Source organism: Phragmites australis, chromosome 3, assembly GCF_958298935.1.
Source record: "Phragmites australis chromosome 3, lpPhrAust1.1, whole genome shotgun sequence".
Lineage (NCBI taxonomy): Eukaryota > Viridiplantae > Streptophyta > Magnoliopsida > Poales > Poaceae > Phragmites > Phragmites australis.
Window position 1 is genome coordinate 32,045,531 of NC_084923.1, and position 26,351 is coordinate 32,071,881.

At 42.2% G+C, this 26,351-nt stretch overlaps 1 pseudogene; it reads right to left on the minus strand.

The window, feature by feature from the left end:
- Positions 1 to 1,042: 1,042 nt before the first annotated feature.
- LOC133910658 (secretory carrier-associated membrane protein 4-like) lies at positions 1,043 to 22,852 on the minus strand (annotated as a pseudogene).
- Positions 22,853 to 26,351: the final 3,499 nt, after the last annotated feature.

Below are 26,351 nucleotides of genomic sequence, written 5' to 3' on the forward strand. Positions count from 1 at the left end.
TTCTCGTACCCCAATCTCATGTTCTTGCAACTGTCAGATGGTGAATACGAGGAATGTGAACAGGAACAACGCTGAAGGCGGTAACCCCAATGGTCACCCCCAGGACAACAACCCGGACACATTTCCCTCCTAGAACAGGCGAACCAACCGAAACCTTGTGGACCCAATGAAGATGATGGCCGTGCAAACTCAGATTCTACAGGGACTGGTGTAGGCCATGGCAAGACTTCAACAAGCCCCCCCAGCTTATCAGGTACCTCCTCCGCCACCGCAAATGCAGTCGCAGAATAAGCTAAAGGACTTCTTAAGCACCAAGACACCTACTTTTGCACAGGCAGTTGAGGCAATGGATGCTGACGATTGGCTCAAGACAATTGAAAGCAAGCTACAGATTTCTCAATGCACCGGCAGAGAATGGTCCTCTTCGCTTATCACCAGCTTGTAGGACCAGCTTCAGATTGATGGGTAGCTTACACTGTAGCCCATGATGACCCCCAAGAAATTACCTGGAGAGAATTCAAGGATAGCTTCTGCAAGCACCACGTGCCAGCAGGGGAAGTGAAACTGAAATGGAGAGAGTTTCTTGAATTAAAGCAAGGTCCTATGTCAGCGCGTGAATACCTTACCAAATTCGCGTAACTATCCCGCTATGCCCTCGGAGATGTGGACACGGATAAAAAGAAACAAGACTCTTAGCCAATGGACTTCAATACTCCCTCTTAGCCCAGAGTTTCTTGGAAGGTTGAACCCTGGACTTCAATACTCCCTCTTAGCCAATGAGTACCCAAACTTCCAGAAGTTTGTTGACAGAGCCTTCATTCTGGAGAAGAAGAAGCAGAATTTAAGAGAAGAACACAAGCGAATGATGCAGGGTCAGTCCTCAGGTAGCAACACCCGTCCCTGCTTCAACCCACCCCCCACAAGACAAGTGTACCATCAGTCAGGCCAGAACCAGCAACAAAGGGCATCTAAACAGACTTCAGGATCCTTCAATCAGTTAAGGCAGCAGTTCCAACAAAAGCAGCGCTCCAACTATTAGGCCTCACGCCCAATGAGCCAGATCCAGAACCAGCAGCAGCAGGGTCGCACTGGCCAGGGAACCAATACCATTGGCCAGTGCTTCAGCTGTGGGAACTTTAGGCATCTTGCCAATAAGTGTCCCAAGAAGCAGCAGGGTCAGACCAACAACTAGCAGCAGAATTGTCCCGCAGGTCAGCCGTAGCACAGCAGTAGCCTCGTCAGAACTTCATGAGTGGTTGAGTCAACCACGTCATAGCAGACGATGCCCAAGACACCCCAGATGTGGTACTTGGTATGTTTCCCACCAACTCTCACCCTGCTACAGTTTTATTCGATTCCGGGGCAACACATTCCTTTATTTCAACTAAGTTCGTAGAAAAGCATAATCTGCCAATAGCCATAATAAAAAATCGATTAGTAGTTACTTCTCTAGGCGGAGAAATGGAATCAAGGGATGTATGCCCTAAGATAAGCCTTGCAATAGAAGGGGTAGAATTCCCTGCAAACCTTATCGTCTTGGAATCTAAAGGGATAGATATCATTCTGGGAATGGATTGGTTAGCTAAATTCGACAGATTTATAGGATACGTCACCAAGACAGTTCAGTTGACACATACATATGGCACCAAGGTGGAGTTCAAGGCCACAACAGAATCATAAGGGAATATCAAGCTTAACCAGGCCAAGGCAGTGGAGGAAGTCAGAGTAGTCAGCGAGTTTCCGAATGTCTTCCCCGAAGAATTGCCAGGTATGCCACCAGACCGAGACATTGAGTTTGTTATTGAATTAGTACCTGCCATTGCTCCCATATATAAGAGACCATACTGGATGGATGCTAATTAATTGGCTGAGCTCAAGGAGCAAATTCAAGAGCTATTAGACAAGGGGTTTATTCATCCCAGCACCTCACCCTGGGGAGCCACGTTACCTTTGTGCCAAAGAAAGATAGAACTCAAAGAATGTGCATTGATTATCGTGCACTTAATGAGGTGACCATTAAGAAGAAGTACCCCTTGTCTCGCATTGAAGATTTGTTTGATCAGCTGAAAGGAGCATGCATCTTTTCCAAGATTGATCTACGGTTAGGTTACCATCAACTGAAGATTCGAGCATTGGACATTCCCAAGACCGCTTTTGTCACCTGATATGGTCTGTATGAGTTTACAGTTATGTCTTTTGGATTGATCAACGCCCCAGCATACTTCATGTACCTCATGAACAAGGTTTTTATGGATTATCTAGACAAGTTCGTGATTGTGTTCATCAATGATATCCTGGTCTTCTTGAAGGATGAGGAAGAGCACGAGGAGCATTTGAGGATGGTCCTGCAGAAACTCAGGGAAAATCAGTTGTATGCCAAGATGAGCAAGTGTGAGTTTTGGTTGAAGGAAGTCTCCTTTCTAGGTCATAACATCTCAGCAGGAGAAGTATCCGTTGACCCTAGCAAAGTGAAGGAGGTCCTAAATTTTAAGCCACCACAGACCGTTTCAGAGATTCGAAGTTTTCTGGATTTAGCAGGATACTATCATTTCTTTATAGAAGGCTTCTCCAGGATCACCAAGCCAATGACGGAGTTACTGGAGAAAGAAAGGGAATTTAAGTGGACTCCCGCTTGTGAGGCCAGCTTTAACAAATTAAAGAAGAGATTAACCACCGCCCTAGTGCTAATCATGCCTGACACACAGAAGCCGTTCTCGGTGTATTGTATTGCCTCGCGCCCAGATTTGGGATGTGTGCTTGTAACACCTAAGCTTTAGCATATAAAAATATAGCAAAATTTGCTCCAAATTAAAACTTTTTCTAATTATTAAACAAGTATAAAATCAAGGAAATATATATTTGAATATGTATATACTTGTATGTGGGTATTTAAATATATTACTTTGGCTAAGTATTCTATAGATCATTAAGTTAGTTTCTAAATTAATCGTTGCAATGAATTCATCATATGAATTTTGGTTTAAATATTTTCCTGATTCTTTGTGTGGCGATTCGAATTTGAAGTTCTCTCAAATTCGAATCCATTTTAGTTCTTCTCGGCATCTCCTAATCCAAATCCCAATGCTTCCAGTGCAAATCTTTTCCTAATTCAAATACCCCTATCTGAATTAGTATCAAATCCTATTTGAAACCCAGATCCATCTAAATCCTTGTCGAATTGCATTCCAATGCAATTCGAATAATTCGAGTTATAGTCCAATTCAAGTTCTCAATTCATTCATTGATTTATCCAAATCCAATTCCATTCCAATTCATTATTTTGAATCATCACCGATTTCATATTCAAATGCAAATTCGATCATCCGAGATATATTCAATTCTTCCAGTTTAATCGCTTCGCAGACTTGATCCAATCGATTCGAATCTTGGGTCAAACTTGGTTCGATTCAAATCTCGAATCCTCGTTACAAAATCTTGCCAATTTCTAATTCAAATACAATTGAATTACGCCACTTATATTCAATTCAAATCATCTAATTGGATCTAATACTATTTACTCAAATTGAAATTACAAATTCAATTTAATTACATTCGAATTGAATCATACAAATCCAGTTCAAATTCAAATATATCCATTTGAATTGTCCTACACGTTCTCTCTCATTTATCTCATGATCTTTCACCTCACTCTCTCATCACCAGCCCAAAAGTCCTCCCAACTCTCACATCTCTCTGCACCGGCCACCGCGGCCCATGCCCTGCCTCTGATCTTTCCACTGGATGGCAAACTCCATCTTCTCCTTCTCCTCTTCCTTCCACTGCAAGGCAGGCCTCCACCATACATACACACAGACATGCACACACACGGCACCAGCACCTCACAAGCACACCAGCGCCGATGCCGACCTTCACCTGCAAGCAACCACCCATTCGATCATACACATACACACAAGCATCACACGTGGCAGCACCGGTCTGCACCGCTGCTCGGTCATCGTGCGCACCGGTGCAGTGCCCGTCGCGCTACCGAGCGCCAGCGCATGCGCCCTCTCACCCCGATCGGCCTCCTCTCTCCGGCCCTGCCGCTCGGAGCCACCTTCACTCCCCTGGCCAGCCAGCTCACGTCGTCACTACTCTACTGCGCCTCCCGCGGACCGTACCACCGTGCGCACCACCGTTGCTGAGCAGCCGCGCTGCGCGTTGCCGCTGCGCCGCACTGTCTTGCACACGCACCGCACAGTGTCATTCACGCGATCGCCGCGCAGTCGTGCGCGCCGCTGTGCCGTGTGCACCATCAGCTCACGCCACGCGTTGCTCGGCCGCGTTTTCCACCAGCCGACTCCGTTTTTCCCCTTTTGTCATCGGCCATGATTAGAAACCCAGATACCCCTTCACGTTTTAAATCACAGCTATCCAATCTAGATCATGCGCCCTAGATTTAAATGCTCTTATCCAGTCAGTGCTAGTGCCAAGTCAGCATCCACCTCAGCGAGCCACCTCAACACCCATACCCACGTGTCATGCCACGTCAGCACACCCGAGCCCAATCAATGTGTTGATGCGATAATTAGGATTTTTTAATACAAAATAATTCCTTTATTCTCTGAAATTAGGTAATTTTATATATAGACCCCCAATCTTTTTTTCATAATTATGCCCTGGTTAGTACTATTATTTTACTTTTAACTCCTAAATATTTTTATAATTACAAATAGGTCCCTAAATTTTACAAATAAGTCCCTAGAACTTTCTATTTTTACAATTTAGCCCTTGTACTTTTTCAGAAAAGCCCCTGGCTTAAAACCCTCACAACTTTTTCATACGAGCTCCGATTTAGATGATTCTTGTGCTCCCGTGATCGTAGCAGCGAATACTATCCGTTAGTAATCTTTTTATAGTGCATTGCTACTGTTTTGTGTAGTTTTCTTAGATGTTGTGTTCGTTTGTTTTCGGTGTGCGCGATTGCTATAGGAGATGAGCAATGTGTGAACTTGCAAGATCAGACGTTCGAGGACTCTGAACAACCCACGGTTGAAGGCAAGTGTTCTTGATCACTTTGATCCTATTGTAGGAAAGTGTAACTTTTATTTTTCTAGATGCATGCTTGTCAATATGAATTCTATGTTTAAGATTTTACTAGTATTTTTCCCTATTGTCTTTGTCATATGTGTTATAGTTTGAGTGTTAATAGTAGACATGCTTAGTTGTGCTGTCAAGTCAGGTGGATTAAATATTAATCTGAATAATGTTCTATGTAACATGAATCGGTTTGGGTAATTTTTATAGCAACTGTGATCATAGGGATCTAGGCATGGTGGTTTGAATGGTATGACTGTTGTGTGCGTATTGGGTGATGTGCACATACCTGTTGTAGATCCTAAGAACTGGTTTGTGAAGCCTGTAACCCGACATAACAGCGCAACCACGAGGATTATATGGGTATAGCCTAGCTAATTAATTAGATGTCCTATTTATTCTGTACGCACAATTGGACGGTTAAGTGACGCAAAAGGGGCCTCTATAGTGGATAAAATCCCTATTATCGGTGAAACCTTAGTGGGTGCATATGAATTTTGGAGGCGCTTTGTAAAAGCCTTGTAGTGAGACCCTGACTCTACACCCTGGAATTGTAAAGCAAAATGGGAATCACGACTCGCGGGTAAAATGTGCAAACTCTGCAGAGTATAAAACTGATCGATCAGCCATGCTCACGGTTAAGAACAGGCTTGGACTTCTTCATAATTAGTGGGAATCTTGGATGGTTGGTTTTGGGTAGTTGGGTGGTGGAACCCTGATGAGTTGGTAGCTAGATATGGGATATCTGGTGAGTCTGGTAGTTGGATGGAATCCGATAAGTTGTCCCTTTAATGTTGGTATCATCACACGTAGTAAATATGTTGCTATGTCTTTTGAGTTCTAGATTAGATTGGCATAGTTGCAGTCAATCTGAGTCAAGTTTTTCCTTGTCTTAAGCATACATGTCATGTTTTTTCACACTTGCTGAGTACTCCATACACTCACACTTGCTTTCTCCTAATCTCTTGATGCTGCTCAGAAGGCGAGGATTTCGAGGACATCCCGACCGTTGGAGTTGAGTTTAGGCGAGAGAAAATGTCGACTTGAAGACTATATCGTAGGCTGTCGCTCCCTTGGACAACGTCTGTGAATGGATGGAAGACTTGCTATCACTGGAAGTTATTGTAGTGTTTTCTTTATGACATGCAGGTCCTTTTATAATAAATATTATCGTTATTTAATAACACTATTATATTATAACTTATGAAATCACTACATAAAAATTTAAACCTGACATAAATATAAAATATATTTAATTTATTCTCTTAAAAATTGGGTGTAACACTTCCCATATGGGAGCTACGAGGGAAGCTATCAATACGGTGGCGCGCGGGGTGCCGCGTCAGACCTCATCTCCGTCTCCCTCCCTTTGCCGCGGAAATACCAATATACTTTCTGTGAGCATAAAAACAGGCATTTGCAAGAGATCAATTTGGTTGTCAAAAACAGTGTATGCACACCAGATAGGGGCATGGCAAGTTTTGAAGCAAATGTATGCCTACCTGGATAACCCATATGCTCAACAACGCCTCCAAGACAAATATCGCGAAGCCCATAAAGTACATTATCTGAAAACAAAAATAGTGCGTGCAATTATGTAAGCATGGAAAGGTCTTGGTGGTACAAGACTGAATGACTGATGGAACAAGACAACTAGTGCCCCTAAAACTGTACCCTGATTGCTACCTCCTGCAGCAAGCCCTTGTATGAAGAATATATTTCACATGCAAAATGTTGACAAAATAATGCCTAGGGTTCAGGTCCTGGTGGTAACTCGTAATTGGCTAGTTCGCCTAATACCTTTTTATGGAATGGACAACAATGATACAGCGAGCCAGATCCTTTATGCTAATTCAGTATTAAAATATTAACAGGTGGAACTGGATTAGTAATCATTTGGTTCTAACTTCTGTCATGATTTCAATGTATGCAAAACAGCCATTTGTTCCTAGTGCCTCGTGCAGTCGTGCTCACACGGTAGAAATATTGATGTATTGTTGACTCACCCCAAGAGTAGCAGTGCCTCTTATTAAGCTGATCGCTTGAAAAATCCCGCTGCAAATAATAGAATAGCACGAATGAAGCGAATTGTAGTTCTAAAAATAATGTACCACAGAGCAAATAATAAAGATAGTAAGTTTGTCATATCGATTTCTTAAATGTAAATAAAAAGATAGTAAGTTTGTCACTTCTAATTCTTAAATGTTAAAAAAGAAAAGTAGGTTTTATCTTACATCCGCTGAGAAGCATATTCTCTGATTTGTAAAATAATTAAATCTGAAAAATCTTTAGTTTGATAATAGTTACTTTAGAATGTTAAAATTGTACCCATGCAGTAAAATAACTAAATCGGAAAAAGTGAGTTTAGCAATGTAAACTGAATAATTTGCTGGCAAAAAAAAAGAGAACTTACGTCAATGATCGTCCCACATAAAAGATGGAGGGGGAAACAGCAGCGTATATGCAGAAGGAAATGTGAAACTGCACAGCCAATACGACATGTAGATCATACAGAGATAATTAGCTATTCCATAGAACAACAAGTAGACCATAAAAAGATCTACAAAAGCATTTACAGTTCCTTTTATTTTACAGAAAACTTACAAAGTAAAACAGGAAGAACCATCCATAGCTGAATGCACTCTCCTTCCTAGTGAAATTGTTACCATATCAGGTCAATCGAAAGATTTTAACCATGTGTGTTTTGTGAAATACTGTACCTTTTTGTAAAAAATAATGTTGGAGGATCAGTAAGAATATAGTACCTCATGGCACGATAAAGAGGTCGGTACCATAAATAGTAGGCCCCTGGGCATCCAGTAACGACGTAAATGACGGCCAGAAACCAGATCCTAGGATCTGCATGGAAGAATATTTATGCTAATTAACAACAGAAATAACAAATTAAAATCAAATGATTATTAGTGGCACACGAAATGCAAGTATATTCTCTGAATATACCATCCCCTGCAATCCAAGCACCAGTTACACATATAATGTTCCAGAAGAGGCATATGACCAACCCTGCATGAGAAATGTGCAAATATTAGTCACAAGTGATACTTTTGATAGCCGTTAGTCCTTGAAGAGAATTTTTTTTAGGTAATTGGTGCATTTCCTAGCTTTGTACCTAGCAATGATGCGAAAGAAACATACTGTACTCGCTGCAAGTGCACTGGTATATCGTTTGAAATATCAACATGAATGATGGGGAAGAATGGCGGCCAGTTTTTTGGCTCTATAGAAACTCCAGCTGCGTGTAAAAGAGGGGTGATTATTAAAAATGATGGGATATTTCAGAGAAAAATGTTGCACGCCTGGAAGAAAGTGAAGGTTACCTCTTGCAAGAGCTTCTTCCCTTCTTTTTGTTTCCTAGGGAAAGGAACAAACTTTATACAATATATATAACGAAGAGAATAAATGGTAAACTTCACAACTCTGTAAAATTAGTTGCATACTTGATAAAAAATAATGGATAAATGGGCGATCATATACTGGATTTAATTAGTATGTACCTGTTCCCTCCTGTTTAGCTCCGCCTCTTTAGCCAAAAGTTCTTTCTCCTTTTTCTTTAGATCCTGGATTTTGTAGACGAACTCGTAAAAAGGATATGATACTGATATCAAAAGAAAGAAACATAGAGGAACTGCCAAAGGAAAAGGAAAACTCTAATAGTAACCCCCTCTATGGCCTGAACTGAAAAATCACCATATATGATCAAATTGGTCCCCTTTTACACTTAATTACTAGTCCGTATATAAAGTTAGTATAACACCCTGGGCATTGAAAAGATATTAAATACTTCAATTTTTTTATCATACAATACAACAGAATCAGTAAAAACGAATGGAATGTCACAGATAATTTTTTAGACTTATCACTAACAAATTATTTTTAAATGGTTGATAAGACAGATGTGTCTGTAACAAGATCGCCATCTAGGTGTACCTAAACTCATAGACGGTTTTTATAAATCCACCTGTTTCTATTGTATAAACACATATGACGTTTAGAAAAACCCGTCTGTGATATTGTTACAGAAGGTTTCTTGTAAGATCCGTCTGTGTATGTATGATAGATATAGATGTATTTTCCGAAAATCCGTTTGTAGTTACAGACCCGGGAATTGTTTTAAATTTGACCGCTCGTCTCCCCTAACTTTTTTGGCTTTCCACACAAACAACCCACTCATCTCCTTTGGCTCTTTGGCTTCCCAAACACACAATCTGCTCGTCTCCCCTCAATATAAAGAGACGTGGACTGTTTATCTTCCTCGATCTACTCATTGTCATCCAAGTGTTCATCTTTCACACACACAACTACAATTTTTTCTGCATCGAAGGAGCGAGATCTGGACACATCATCCCCTTCATTGCACTGAGGTGAGTATCGTAGGATTCCCATCACGGTTTTGTTAGGGTTTCTTAGAGTTTGCTTCGATCTGTGTAACTGAGGGTAATGTGGTGTTTCCATCGTAGATCTGCAATTGCTCAATTCATCGCCATGAGGCAGTGGCAGGATGGGGTTGTTCCTATGCCTGCTTTCACGGTGCGGATGCTTGGCGTCGATTTCGGTCATGTGGACTTTGTGTTCTTCACTGCTATGAAGGGCCCCTCTGTGGACCCTATTTTTGCTATGAATCGTGTTATCCATTTTGTTCTTGCAGATGGAAATTTCTCTATTGCTTTTTGTCACAATGGAGATTTTTATGTGAAGTGCAAGACTAGTTTGAACACATATTTCTTGCTTAACCATGGCTGGTGGTTTGACATCAATGCAGTCTAGTTCTGGCACATGACTGAGTTAGTCAGGATGGAGTCTGATCTGGATGACAGCGAGATACTCATTGAAGATGATGCTTGGTTGATATTGTGCTGAAAAACACAAGAGGCTAAGATGATATCAATCATTTCATCTTTCTGGAAGACGGCATCAACCAATGATGTCAATTACCAGCATTGCCAGTGATAGCAAGCATCTCATCCTTTTGGAAGACGGCGTCACCAATGTTGTCGATTATCTCATCCTTTTGGAAGACAGCATTGCCAATGATGTATAGCTAGGGATTGTGTATAGGGATATGTGTTCTGAACAATATGTGATGTGCATCTATATGATGTTCTTAACCTTTTTTATATGTAAATGCATGTGTGTTACACCCCAAACCCCTAATCTAGTCTTTAAGCATGCATACGCATCATGACATTATGCTTCATGTTGATTTTAATTTAAGTAATTAAACACGTTTCGAAAATGTTATGTTTTTTATCAATGCGTATTTCCACCATATCTTTATAGTGAAAATCATTTAGAGATAGTTAGAAAGACCCAAATGTCTTTTAGGAAGGAGAAGAAAAAGAAAAGGAAGAAACGAGAAAAAGAAGAAAGGCTTCCAGCATGTGGGCCCTGCCCACGATCTGACCACTAGAGTGCAGAGGCACCACTTAAAGCCATCAACCATCTCTCACTCGCTCTCTCTTGTTCATTCACTCCCTCACCCCCTCCCCTTCACCAAACCTAGAGAGAGAGAGGAGACCATCTCGATGGCCGAAGATCAACGGAGAAGACTTCCCCGAAGGCTTCCTCAAGCTCCTTCCCACTGTCTTCTTCGCCAGAGATGCTTCCACGCGACTTCTTCCACCTCGAGGCCAATCACCACTCCGGAGCCCAATCATTGAATCGAAGCTTCCCCGGAGTTGGCCAACCTCCTAGAAAGCTTCCCCACGCTGAGGTGAGACTTCCCCTATCATTTCCACATCATTCTCGAGTTCTAACAGGTCCCCATTTCATTTAGACCCGAGCTCCACCCTAACCATGGACTTCATCCATGGGGTCCTCGAGTTTGGCCCCATGCATGTTGTCCAAATCACCCAAGAAACACTTCCCTAGTCTTGTAGAGTGTTTTGGTACCATTCATGATCGAAGGCATCACCGGAGCCTTCGTTGGTGATCTCATCGAGGTGGTGTCGGCCAGGCCCAGTGGTCTTACCGCCGGTAAGGCTGGTCTGACTGCCAGGTTGTGACTTGGCCAGTCAAACTCCATAATCAGGAGTCAGACCTCCACTAGGTCCGGTCTGATCGCCAGACCTACAATTTGATCGCCATGGCTCTGGTCTGACCGCCAAGTCTACTCAGTACTGTTTTCTTCTCTGTTTGACCCCAAGGTCTGACCATCACCTGGGCCGGTCTGACCGCCAGTTACTTAGTACCCTGTGACCTTAGGTTGTCTCATGGGAAGTTCAAACCTCTTTTAACCCAATCGCTTAGGCATTCTATTGCAAATGTTTTCGTAACATGGCATATTTTATCTTACCTCACAATCATGCATCATAAGCATACAATTTTGTTCATCCGTTTGTTTTTTCAATGCATTCTTAAATTATTTAGAGAGTGACGCGTCGATGGATCAAGCGGTCGAGGCCGACACCGAACTAAAACTATACATGAGCGAAGCGTCGGAGCAGCAAGGTAAGTATCTAAGCATTTTTCACCTTTTACTTTGGATCTTATGGTGTCTAATTTGATAACTTATCGCTTTATATATGTTGTGCTTATTAGCGAGTCAATGTTGGAATTTGTGGGTAGAACCTATGGTGATGCATTGTTTCCTACCTTGAATTATTGATGATCTTCATCCTTTTAACCTGAGTATAACAATGTTGTTGTCCAACTTAGAAGTTATCCAAGATGCTTAGTAATGCATAGGTCCCCAGTAGAAGTCGAGCGGTGGTTCAACCATCGTTCACGAGCTATAGGGCTTAATTATTTCTTCACAATGAAAATAAATTTTAGGATGGATGAGTTTTGAGAATAAGATGAGATGTGAGCGGTGTCAGGGGTAGGTTGAGAGAGGAACCCGAATGCCATATACCGCTTGCATCGATTAAGCACCAACCATTGTTTATCGTTGGCTTAAGTATTTTCTGTACTTCCACATATTCAATAAATATACGAATGAGCCGATTATCATACACTGTGCTAATGCTTGACTTACAACCCTATGATGCGTAAAAGAAAAAAGAATGAGGAGAAGTAAGGTGGCGCGGAGCCGGAGATATCCGAGACACGCTCGCGGTAACCCTGGTGCCATAGGGGCATGTGCAAGTGGGTAGTTCTGGGTATGAGAAATGTTATCTCAAGGGCCAAGTGGATGGACCCAAGTCGTATGGATAAAGATGTACCCCTGCAGGGTGTAAGATCAATTTAAATTGTCGCGCTCTTGGTTATGAGCATGCTTATGTCCATTCGCATCAATCATAGAGTTCCAATGTTGGGATGTTTGTGGTATGTTGGGAAGTGACTAGTGTTGGTTATGTTGGGAAGATTATGATCAGGTGACGGATATGTTTATGGTTATGATCTTATGATAGGAAGATACAAGTTGTTAAGTTGTAGATGCTCACACTCTTGATTCGGTAAAATGTTTTTGCGTATAAATCCATTTAACTTTGTGGTCGATTCCTTACTACGCATCCCCTAATGCATAATTCTTAGAGTTGGGTTATTATATGTACCCAATCTGAAGTAAGTCTTGCGAGCACCTTCGTACTTATCTTGTTTTTGTTGAGTTTTGCAAGTGAGGAAGAAGTAGTGTACAGTTACTTCATGCTCGCTGATGTCGGTGATGGGCAAAAGTAGTATGGGCTACTCATGTTGTTTTGGGGTGGTGCCTAAGGGCACATGGAGCCACCTGCATTTTGCTGTTCATAAACTTTAATTCTGTTGCATAGGAACTCTGGGAGATGAACTTGTGGTATTTGTTCTTCTGGCGTTCGTCGTTCTGTAAATTGTTGAACTTGTGATGTAGCGAACATGGCCTTTTTAGGGCATGCATGTGATTTTGGTGATTAATGACAACATAGTCAATGGTACTAACATGTTTGTCAAGTATATACCTTAGTAGGTCTCATGAATGCAATACATGAAGAAGCCATCAAAGCCGAACTCAAAAATGGTTGAATTGGATGAGTTAAAAAAAATGAACTCACCGGATGGTCCAATGCTCAGAAAAAAGAACTCACTGGATGGTCCAGCGCTCAACAAAGTGTTTGACTTAGAGAAGAAAATTGAAGACCTCACCGGATGGTCCGGTGTTCTGATTGGTGCACACACTGGAGCATTTTGTCTCAGAAGAAGTTCTGTAGGTCAACACACCGGATGGTCTGGTGTTAAGGAAAAGTGCACACCAGAGCATTTTTCATGAGAAATTTTTTCAATGCAGAAGAGCTTTGAACTCATCGAATGGTCCGGCGATGAAGAGAAGAATACACCGGAGGCTTCACAGGAGGATTTTCTAGAAGGTTTTTAGAGGTGTGAGAAGTTGTACACACCGGATGGTCCAGTAATTAGAAGATTACGCACACCGGACAATAAATAGTGAAGAAATGGCTCGATCAGGCTCAAGTCTACATACCGGATGGTCTGGTGATGGAGTTGAAGGTTACACCGGAATATCCAATGTTCACAAATAGATTTGAGTGGAGTTCAAACGGCTAGTTTGTACTGCTATACACACCGGATGGTCCGGTGTTTACAGTTTGTTGGAGCTATTGGAACAATGACAAGTTTGTGGGGTTGATGCTATAAATACCCCTCCACGGCCATTTGAGTGTGTTGGAGTCTAGGGAAGCTCATAGACACTTGAGAAGACATTCAAGCCACCAAAGTGCTAAAAGTGATCATCCAAGGCAATTAAGCACAAGATTTTTGGAGTGATTAGTGCTAATAGGCCTAGAGAGAGTTGTGTCTAGGTGTTGCTACCTAGAAGGGGATCAAGGAGTGATCCTAGCTTGTGCCGAGAGGTACGCCAGTACCTTGGAGTCTTGGTGACTCAGCGGCATTTTGGGTCTTGGTGGGTCAAGATGTTGACCCTCCAACTTAATGTGGAATGGCAGCAAGATTCTTGTACAGGGACACGGAGACCCTTGACTGGTTGCTCAAGCTCTGAAGTGAAAACGGTGACAAGTGAGTGGAAGAAAGGCTTGTGGTGAAGCCTCGCCTTGGTGGCTTGGTGGCTTTACCCATTTGAACCTTTGGTGGCTCAAGGTCATGACCGGGTGCCATCTGTGAGCTATAGCCTAGGTGGCTGCTAAAACCTAGACTATGGGTGGCGTTTATACCATCGATACTATGGGATAAAAATACCTTGTGCCGAGTTTGCTCTCTCTACCATCTTTACATTTCCATATTTACTTCTTACAATCTATCCTTGCATGTTTACCTTCATAGAGTATTTTGCTTGGATTGGCTATAGGTTGCAAATATTTGAACGGTAGAGTTGACACACTAAATGAATCTAGAGCACATTTAGATAGAAATTGATATAGGTTTATCTTGTGAACTTTTTATAGATGATTAGTTTTAAGTGTCCTAATTCAACCCCCTCTTAGAACATCATCGATCCTTTCATGTGATAACTTAAAGGCTTATAATATATTTACATTACTCACTCTTTATTATGCCTTGATGTGATGAAGCTTGTTGTAAAGGCGCGTATTCTGATCTTGGATATAAAACACATACCAGGACTACCGAAGTTGGATTCTGGTTAATCGTTGTTGATCCCGATCGTTGTGGTGAGATGTGTGTTAGCACATGGCTTGTCGTGAAACGGGTGTGTGCTACCTCTCATCTTATTAAATGGTTTTCATAATGATTAATCCGAATATAATTTGGACAGTTCCTCACACTGTATTGAAGTTCTAAACAATGTCTGATCGATGTTCTGAACAATGTGTCAATGTGTGATATGTAAATAATGCTTGTGATGTTGTTTAATTTGTGAATCATGAAGTATGTATGTAGTCCCCGAGGCCCGAGAAGGCAGTTCCGGGAGAGTGCGCTCGGGGCCATGAACAGTGGTCCCCGAGTACCCGGAGTTCCCCGAGGACTCAAGAAGACACAATTCCGGGAGAGGGCGCTCGAGGCCATGAACAGTTATCCCCGAGTACCTGAGTTCCCCGAGAACCCGAGAAGACATAGTTCCGGGAGAGGGCGCTCAGGGCCATGAACAGTGGTTCACGAGTACCCGGAGTTCCCCGAGGACCCGAGGAGAGCCAGTTCTGGGAGGGGTGCTCGGGGCCATGAACAGTGGTCCCCGAGTACCCGGAGTTCCCCGAGGATCGAGAAAAGACATATCCGGGAGAGGACGCTCGGGGTTATGAACAGTAGTCCCCGAGCACCCAGAGTTCCCCGAGGACCTGAGAAGCCCCTTGCCGGTGGACCCCACAAGGGCTCGGCGGTGAGATGTCAATTGGTGAGAGGCCCGATACTGCATTTAAGAGCGAGCGTGGTCTGTCACTTCCAACCACTCCCCCCCACGCCTATTGTCAGTCCTTGCCAGCTCCTGGCAGGGAGGCGTGGGGGCATTTAATGCGACGGGTCCCATCGCATGTCACCCTGCGCGGCTGGGGGATGTCATCGCTAGGCTCGAGGCTTATTGCCTGCCCCCTGCTGTGTTAGACCCGCTCTGACCGAGCGGGCATGCGGGGTGGTTCAGCGGCTGCCCAGTGGGCCCCCCTCTTGCAACTGCTAAAGCCGAGCATAATGGGCGACAAGGCCGGCCGGGGACGCACATTTCAACTCCAGTAACGTCGAGCTGCAGCCCATGATAGTTGCTTTCCATTTATGGCTCATAGGGACTCATGCCCTCCTTTCTGGGCACGCTAAGCCTCCCCCGACAGGATAAAAGGGGGTGCACCTCAGAGAAGAAAAGGTTCAGAAAAGTTTTAGAAGCTGAACAAGCCGAAGCACACGAGTGTAAGAAGCGGAGCAGAGGTTCACCAAGCTCGAAGCAAGACCGAAGCTCTAGACTTAGACAAAAACCTTGTAACACGAGAGATCCAGAGAAAGGCATTACCAGAGCATTAATAGCATACACACAGGAGTAGGGTATTACGCTCTTGGCGGTCCGAACCTGTCTAAAATGCCTCGAGCATTCACTCCCACTAGGATCTGATCATCCGCCCCGCCTACATCTCGTATACTCGCATTAAATTTACGTACGAGGTAGATTCAGAATCATCCTCCCGGCTGAATCTTAAAAGGGTCTCTCAGGATCTCCGCTTGAGGAGTTCATCCTTCGATAGTAACATTTTATACAGACGGGTTTCAACGAAAACCTTTTGTGACTCTTACTACATAAACGAATTATACCTTATTACTCACAGACGGTTTACAGAAAATTTTTATGTGTGTATCTCTATTACAGACAGAGTTATAGCCGTCTGTAACAAGATCGATATCAAAAATATTTTTGTAGAAATGAAACATATAACCGTCTATGATACGATTTAAAATCTGTCTGTATTAACCCGTTCTGAGATAGTATTACCCTTACTCAAAAAATTTACAACAGTAACAAAGACTTACCTAAGCAACGATCAACAATAGTTAGGTAGCTAGAGATAAACCCAAGAAAAGCGACCAATAATAGTAATAGGAGAGGAATATAAGGATATAAAAATAAAAAATAGTATTGGTAATAGTAATAATAGTGAAAGGATCGATCGATAGACTATGTCATGTTTGAGCACGTGGATGATTGATTTACACATGCTATCAAGGGTAATTCTTGGGGTATATTACATTTTCTTTTCGAGTCTTTCTTTATTGCCCCTTCCCGTACGTGTCAGGTTTGTCCTGTTGCTGAAGTTTAATAATATGCCTCTGCATGAGCGTAACTTCTAGGCTTTCCACAGCCTTCAAAATTCTTTTGTATGACTGGTCGTCAAACAGAATTATTTAGAATATTTTAGCTTTTTAATCACATTTTATTTTCACCTTCCTACAAACACTTGCGGAATAGATTTTTGTATTTTCTAATTATTTTCACGAAACCACAATATACTGCACTTGTACACACTCTGTATTGGTGACTTCTTAGGACAAGAACCAATAACAGATTCGATCAGAAAAGGGATGCCAAACTTAATTATTAGTTACCTTAAGTATGGAACCGAACATCAGGTGGACATCATATAAGTTAGAAATTTCGCAGTGATTGAAAGATAGTACAAAACCAACAAATAAAGCTAAATAGTAAATAATAGTTAGCACAAACAATTCAAGCGGCCAACTACCTTTTTCGTATCAAGAGGGATATCGACCGATGCACCAATGTCATTGTAGAAACCAGCTGGTTCAGGAGGGAGCGGAGTTGGACGTGGATGCTACATGAATACGAAGATATGATCAGGTCCTTAGTACAGAAGAGCTAGAGCAAAGATTATGAAACACAAATAATTTTGGTGCCATAAGAATTTTTTTACTTTGGATTAATTCTAAACTAGACATTATTGTGTGCGCGCGTGTGCTGTTCACAACAAATTTTCTTGTTTTTTTTCTTCTCTAATCTGTAGGAGACCACATGTCATTATATTAAAAGTAGAAAGGAAGCTAACTGGTACAAAACAACAGCCAAAATGAAAGAAAAACAAAATTAAGTGCACACACCCTATCCCTTTTCTCGGTGAACAGACACGCTACACACTAGACATAAACGACCACGCTGTCAACTCCGAAGAACGAAGAGCACGAGTGCCCACCCAGCACCATAGCGAGGAAACATTTGAGATCCCACGTAACACCAACTAAGAGTAAGTGCTAGGCATTCGTTTTTGTGCCATGCACGCTCCAAGAATTATCAACGAATTAAACCCCTTCCGCTGGTTTTTCTTCTCGTTTTTGTCAAGGCATACAACAAATGAAAACGATATGTAGAGGTGCCATAGTTTTATGGTGTCAGATTATTCTGCACAAGATCGTTTGATTGATTGCTATGGTATGTCGCACTGCAAGAGTCTGTAATATATTAATTCATTATCAATATACATGGGCTAAAGCTACGATAGAGTAGATCATATCGTGAAAAATATATAGGTACACTACAAACAGTTTGCTAAGTATTCCTAGCCATAGGCGGATCCAGTGGGCAGTCTAGGTGGGCCTGAGACTATCCGGATATCTAGCCTATTTTATGTAAGTATGTGTAGGGGTTAGATAGCGTGAGGCTATGAGCACATAACATAGCCACTCAGCCATCATAGATGTTTGAGGTTTAATATTGTAATATTATGAGCTTTAATTGATCTTGTAATCTTGTATGATCAATGTTGATTACAATTTCAAAACTGCAATGCCGTGAGCTTCAATTTATTCGGTACAAATAGTTGATGATCATTATAGAATAAAATGTATCTTGGTGTCATTGATAAAATTTAATAAGAGCTTAACAACAGGTGAGTTACTAATTGCTTTATCATTGTCTAGAAAATCAAGTACTAGGTTTGATCCTTATATATAAAAAGGGAAAAGAGAGAGGAAAGCGAAGTGGCTGCAGCACTAGCTAGCAGTTGGAGCAGATGCATTGACGATAGAGTACTAGTTGTTGTTGTTGGGATTGATATCTTGTTAGTTATTTCAATATTTGTTTGATGCAGATATTAATGTTTATTATTTTTCTTTATTATTCAGATTACTCACATGATACTTAATTAACAAAATTTTAGAAATTAGATTCTATGGTTTGTGCCAAACTTTGAACCATTATATGGTTTAATCATATTTATTGAGCTGGATATTTTCTCCAAAGTGAATAAAGATGATATAATTGAGACTTTTATAGCTATTTGAAAGCGCAAAGTGAAGATAGAGTAGTATTGTAATCTCCTATTTATGTAAGACCTTTATTTCATATTTGATCAATTTATATTGTAATTTTTGCAAAATTTGAACTTATTTATTGAATTTATGATATTATGATATATTTTTTAATAATGTGTATTGTGCTTTTAAGAATTTTTTTTATCTATATATTGATTTTGCAGTGTTATGAAAAGTTTGAGTGCCTACCTAATGTAAAAATCCGAGCTCCGCCACTGTTCTTAGCAATATCTGACCAGGTTTTATAAATTTATTTCCTCTTATCATATTAGAGAAGTGAATATGTTACTAATCTTTTCCCCTTCGACAGGTCTGGTTCCAGCCGAAAGCACATGAAAAGCCTAGGCCCTAGGGTAATTTGGGTTGGAACGGATGTTCCGGCCAGCGAGGACGAGCGGGCACTCTTCAGAGCAACCAGTAACATTCATCTAGGTGATGGAACTAAGGCTAGGTGATGGAACTAAGGCAAGGTTCTGGAGAGACGCTTGGCTGAACTCCGCACCATTGAGAAAGGTAGCACTGCAGTTATTCTGTATCATGAACAGGAAGAACATAACAGTTAAGGAGGAGTTAATCGGAAACAAGTGGATTGCCGACGTAAGGAGCAGGGATCAGAGAGTTCATTGTGCAATTTGTTAGGCATTCTGACACACTGTGCTATGTTCAGCTAACGGCCAAAACACCCAATAATATAACCTGAAAAAGGACACATATGGTGAATAAATGACAAGGTGAGTCATGAAGCGCATATTGAGAGTTAGCAGAAAAAGCCTTGAGTATTTATTAGAAACCATGGGCATAAAAAAACTTCAGTGGAGTGAGCATAGCTCAGGTAGCAGTTTGTTAAGATTCTTATGGTGGATCATGTTTATCCAAGTTTGAATCTTAGACTTGACACAGTTACTCGTCTTTATAAAAAAAAGGCAATATATATCCTTGACATCTCAAGGTCATATTGGTATAGATGCTGGAAGTTGTACTTTCTTCATCTCTAAAAATAACAAAACTACAAAATCATTGCATGGCTACTCATAAAAGATCAGTCATCAGTCCTTACTTGACGACAAGCTTGCCTCAGACAAGTGCCAAACAGCCATTATATTAAAAGTAGAAATTAAAGGAAGCTAACTGGTACAAAACAACAGCCAAAATGAAAGAAAAACAAAAATAAGTGCACACACACACCCTATCCCTTTTCTCAGTGAACAGACGCGCCACACACTAGACATAAACGACCACGCTGTCAACTCCGAAGAACGAAGAGCACGAGTGCCCACCCAGCACAATAGCGAGGAAACATTTGAGATCCCACGTAACACCAACTAAGAGTATGTGTTAGGCATTCGTTTTTGTGCCATGCACGCTCCAAGAATTATCAACGAATTAAACCCCTTCCGCTGGTTTTTCTTCTCGTTTTTGTCAAGGCATGCAACAAATGAAAACGATATGTAGAGGTGCCATAGTTTTATGGTGTCAAATTATTCTGCACAAGATCGTTTGATTGATTGCTATGGTATGTCGCACTGCAAGAGTCTGTAATATCGTTTGCTAAAGCTACGGTAGAATAGATCACATCGTGAAAAATATATAGGTATACTATAAACAGTTTGCTAGTATTTCTAGTCATAGGCGGATCCAGTGAGCAGTCTAGGTGGGTCTAAGAGACATCTAGCCTATCTTGTATGATCAATGTTGATTGCAATTTTTAAAACTGCAATGCCATGAGCTTCAATTTATCCGGTACAAATAGTTGATGATCATTATAGAAGAAAATGTATCTTGGTGTTATTGATAAAATTTAGTAAAAGCTTAACAACAGGTGAGTTACTAATTGCTTTATCATTGCCTAGAAAATCAAGTACTAGTTTTGATCCTTATATATAAAAAGGGAAAAGAGAGAGGAAAGCGAAGTGGCTGCAGCACTAGCTAGCAGTTGGAGCAGATACATTGACGATAGAGTACTAGTTGTTGTTGTTGGGATTGATATCTTGTTAGTTGTTTTAATATTTGTTTGATGCAGATATTAATGTTTATTATTTTTCTTTATTATTCAGATTACTCATATGGTACTTCATTAACAAAATTTTAGAAATTAGATTCTATGGTTTGTGCCAAACTTTGAACTATTATATGGTTTAATCATATTTATTGAGCTGGATATTTTCTCTAAAGTGAATAAGGATGGTATAATTGAGACTTTTATAGCTATTTGAAAGCACAAAGTGAAGAATCTAGAGTAGTATTGTAACTTCCTATTTATGTAAGACCTTTATTTCATATTTGATCAATTTATATTGTAATTTTTGCAAAATTTGAACTTATTTATTGAATTTATGATATTATGATATATTTTTTAATAATTTGTATTGTGCTTTTAAGAATTTTTTTATCTATATATTGATTTCAAAGTCTTATGAAAAGTTCGAGTGCATACCTAACGTAAAAATCCGAGCTCCGCCACTGTTCTTAGCAATATCTGACCAGGTTTTATAAATTTATTTCCTCTTATCAGATTAGAGAAGTGAATATGTTACTAATCTTTTCCCCTTCGACAAGTCTGGTTCCAGCCGAAAGCACATGAAAAGCCTAGGCCCTAGGGTAATTTGGGTTGGAAGTTGGAACGGATGTTCCGGCCAGCGAGGGCGAGCGGGCACTCTTCAATCAATCATCCACATTCATCTAGGTGATGGAACTAAGGCAAGGTTCTGGAGAGACGCTTGGCTGAACTACACACCATTGACAAAGGTAGCACTGCAGTTGTTCTGTATCATGAACAGGAAGAACATAACAGTTAAGGAGGAGTTAATTGGAAACAAGTGGATTGCCGACGTAAGGAGCAGGGATCAGAGAGTTCATTGAGAGTTAGCAGAAAAAGCCTTGAGTATTTATTAGAAATCATGGGCATAAAAAAACTGCAGAGGAGTGAGCATAGCTCAGATAGCTTAGTTTGTTGAGATCCTTACGGTGGAACATGTTTATCCGGGTTTGAGTCTTAGACTCGACACAGTTACTCGTCTTTATAAAAAAAAAGGCTATATATATCTTTGACATTTCAAGGTCATGTTAGTATAGACGCTGAAAGTTGTACTTTCTTTATCTCTAAAAAATCACAAAACTGCAAAATCATTGCATGGCTACTCATAAAAGATCAGTCCTCAGTCCTTAATTGACGACAAGCTTGCCTCAGACAAGTGCCAAACAACGATTGATGCCCTCTTTGCAAAATTCACCTTGAAACCCTGATTGCTCCAATAGACTGGACCAAAACAAAGTGATCACTCTTGTACTTTGGCAGATTTGGAAAGGCGCAACACGAGGGTGTTCGAACATCACAGCAATGAGGCCAGAGAAACTAGTGGTCTATGCAGGATTAAAATAGAGGTTGTTCTTAAGGCTGAGCAGTGGCACGAGTTCCTTCTTCTTTGTCTTACTTCCACATGATGTGAAAACAGCAAGCACTTATGAATGGAGGCAACGTCACAGGAGAGGGAACACCAAACAGAATACACAGAATAGACTTCTTTCTCAGGCTCTCAGTTTGTACCTTGAGTACTTGTATCTGGTTTGGTTATTGGAGTGTTTCTCGTGTAGTTGTGTGCTGATTTTGGAGTTAATCAAGTGTGTATACGTAACAGCTAAACTACTTCGGCTGAGTATATATAATTGTATTTGTTCCATGAAGCACTTTCAAAATGTAAATCTTTTATACCGTTTCCATCATGTTACCACGAAAATAGAAATGAAGGTAAAGGTTGCCTAGTCGCGACTCTTGTCCGCTTGTCCAATAAAGGGAGAACATGATGAGATGACGAGGAGATCGACATGGTGTAATCTAATCGCAAGGAGCAATAGTTCTGAAGCAACTGCAAGGTTGTGCGTGGACGATCGACATCGAAAGTGCCTAGACTCGTAGGAAAAAATTAACCCAACCGATCAAGAACCTAGCAAAGTGCTAAACAAGCACGCATTGACAGTGCAAGAATGAAATCAGCACCTGATGAAAGACGAGGTTAAACCTAGCTAGATGGAGAAACCAGGGGAGGGCCGGTCGAGCGCTTGCTCAATGGATCAGAAACGTGCGTACCGAGAAGGGATTGACGACGTCTCCCTCGCCCTCCTCGAACGGGTTGTCGTGCCTCCACCTCCCCGCCATCCTCTCCTCTCCTCGACCGCCTCGATCGAGCTTCTTCTACAGCTCTTGTATGTAGCTTATGCCGCAAATGGTAGCTTATGCCGCCTGCATAACCTGTACATACTGCCCGCCTGCAGACAAGGTGCCGTCTGCTCATGCGGCAGCGCCCCTGGCGACAAGCCACGCATCCTGACAGATGCCAACAATTAACTAAACTACGTTAAGAATGAAGCTGATCTTGGTACTCCTCCTTGCACGGTAAGACGCGAATTTTAATAATGTGGTGATAGTAACGATCTCTCCAACCGTCCTTGCTGATGATTTCTTCGATCCCTTGTCCGGACTTCGATATGTTCCTGGCGTACCTGCCTATCCAGCTTGCCGTTTGATCAATGCCATTTGGTTAGATGGTAGCCGGTAATAGCGACGGAATTGTTGTATGTGCTTTTTCTTTTAGTTTTTCACTATACTCAGAAAACGTGCACCTGCATTGGTCGCGCCTTGCCGCCCAAATGGCAGCATAATGCGCAGGCTCCTATCGGGTCCTAGAGCAGACATCTTGCCTATTTTCTTGGCCCTAAATTTTATTCTCGATAATCCTGTTGGGATCAAGGGGTGATGCTAGCTTCGTAGAAGGTGCCAGATGCGGCAAGCTCAATAGTTACATGACTCGAAGAAGAAGAAGAAGATGCGAGCACAAAATAGAGGATAGGATATGAATGCTAAATTCAGATTTTCTACAGGAAAAAATTGGAGAAAAGGAACTCCAACATTATAATATCTTACAAAAAATCTTACAGGCTAGTTTGCTTGTTTTCCTTAGAATGCAACCAGCAGGCTTATATTTTTTGTCCAAAACTCCTTTTTAACACCCTCTGTACTAAATTTTTTTTAGAGTTAAAGAGCTTTTTATTTCCCCGGTCTCAACTAAAAATAGTTGGACCATATAACATTCATGTTCACACATTTGCTGGACTCTAGGGTACCAGAGTTCTTCATCTCATCCAGGATAAGTTCTCTCTTTTTACTCTACTGTTTCCTGACCAACAAAACACCTGATCAACTACAGATCATTTTGTTTACAAATAAACTCTGACATTTTCCACATCTGGCAGCGCCATCCTCTTGTTGGTCTTGGCTTTCTCTCTTGACCCCCATGATGTACCTCGGTGTCTTCATTGATCTCCGATTGACAGTCCGATAGGCCTGCTCATGTACTCTTCCATCTTCTTGATCACCCTTTCCAGCTCCTCGAGGTTGATCCTTGGACATAGCACCATCCATTTCCTCAACATACCTGATACCGTTCTCCATAATCGGTTCATTCCACTCAACTCCACCTGCTGAAAACACATATAATTTCTTAACTTCCATAATCCCCACAATGCAGCAGAACTAACCATATTCAAAACCAGGTACTTTTTATTACTAAGCCAAAATTTGGCAGCATGTTCATAAGACCATCCTATTTCAACACCTAACCACTCAGACACCACTGCCCACATATGCTTAGCAATTGCACAGTTAAAGAACAAATGCTGCCCTGTTTCTGGCTCAGCACAAAAGAGACAAGATTGGTCTCTAATATTTTGACGTTTACTAAGATTATCTCTAGTTAAGTTTTTATTTTTAGAAAGCAGCATAAAAAGAAATGGACTCTCGTTGGTATGTTGATATTCCACACACTGGGAATGCACACATGCATAATACCTTTGAAATTGATTATCTTGTACAAGGACTCTGAGCTGTACGGACCTTTAGAATCCAATTGCCAAACCAAACTATCCTCTTCATCGGGAAACGAAATAGTTTGAGTTAATTGACAGACTTCCAACCACATACGCATTAATCTATCACTAACGCATCTGCGAAAAGTACATTTTAAGTTTTCACCATCCACAAGTCAGCAACAGTTGCATTCTTCTCGTTCACAACGGTATATGTCTCCCAGAAAACCATTCTCAGGCTCTCCATTTTCTCTCCAAGCTTGGGACTCCCCACAAGGGAGGGTTGCTCGCCTCATTTCCTGTCACAACAATCTTTGATCCCCCAACAACTAGCGGCGACCATTGGGAAGAAGTGAAGGAGAGCTGAACAATGGCACCCATAAGAGGGCCTGCGAAGAAGACACCCAAGGCCGCTGACTCGTCCTCGCAGCTGATGGCAGCGAAGAGGAAATCTGAGCGCGTGAAGCGTCTAAGCCTTTGCCTAGCGAGCTCGAAGGGACACGCGGAGGATAATGAGTCCACCAACGGGCAGGTCCGGGAAGCGGAGGTCAAGCGCACGACCGCCTCCCACCAGCACTACCACATAAAGCAAGTTCACTACAGGTTCCAAAATTCTATCACAGCCGAGCTTACTCAGTAGTGAAAATCGGAACCTATCACTGTCGGGCTAGGGATAGGTGTTTTGAGGAGAAAAAAAAGGAGCCAACTCAAAATCAAGCCGGCTCAGCTATCACTATCGCTGGCGTGCTCCAATGCCACTGCCGTACCACAGCTCGTCCTTGTTCCGCTCTGCAGCAGAAAACGAGCCGGCAAGAAGGCCACTGTCACATCACACATGCCAATCACAGAGCACCACGCTGTCCAAAGAACCACCGATGCGCACCATCATGCGCACACCACCGCTCGCCCGTGCGCAATTGCCGTTGTGCACCGCCGCCGTGCACCCTACCGCCGTGCCACTACTCCACCTGTCCGCCTTCGTGGCCTGTCTCTAGCGCAGCCAGCCCGAGCCATGCCGTCCCTTCGCGTCGCGACCCTGGTCTATGCAAGGCCATTGCGCCAAGTCGTGCCACCCGCGCTCGTGCTCGTGCGTCCTCCGCACCGACTGCCAGCCGGCCCGTAACTCCTCCGCGTCGCCGCCACTCGGCCAAGAAGCTCCGCCGCGCCCTTGCTCTCTCATTGACGAGCCCGACTCCCATCGTAGGCTAGCACACCACGCCACCCTCTCTCCCTTCCGAGATCTCAGCGGCAGTCTCTCATGCACACCTCTGCCTCCTCCTCACGCCCATTGCCCTAGCGAGATCCATGGCTGGATCTCGCCATGGATCTTGCGAGTGGAGGAGGGCTAGTGGGGGAGGGGCGAGGGGAGGAAGAGGCCACCGCACGCGCTCGGAGGGAGTGGAGATCTAGATCTTGGAAAGAGGCGGAGGTGGGAGGGAGGAGCTGAGGAGAGAGGTGGAGGAGGGAGGGAATAGCTGAGGACAGAGAGAGAGAGAGTGATGGGAAGGGCTATGCGTGATCGGATAAGGCACAAAGAGCGAGCCGCGCTGGACGTCAATGTGCGAGCCAAAACTACAATCCATCAAAAGTTCGGGTCTGGACATGGCTTCACTGCCGGTTAGTATTAAAAACCAGCAGTGTTAGTATCACTGTCAATTTTTATTACGAACTGGCAACGATGATTATTAAAAAATGGCAGTGATATACTGATGATGCTAGTTTGGTATGAACCGACACTAATGATGCATTAGTGCTAATTTTAACTAAGCCGACACTGATGAGGTGCTATTTAT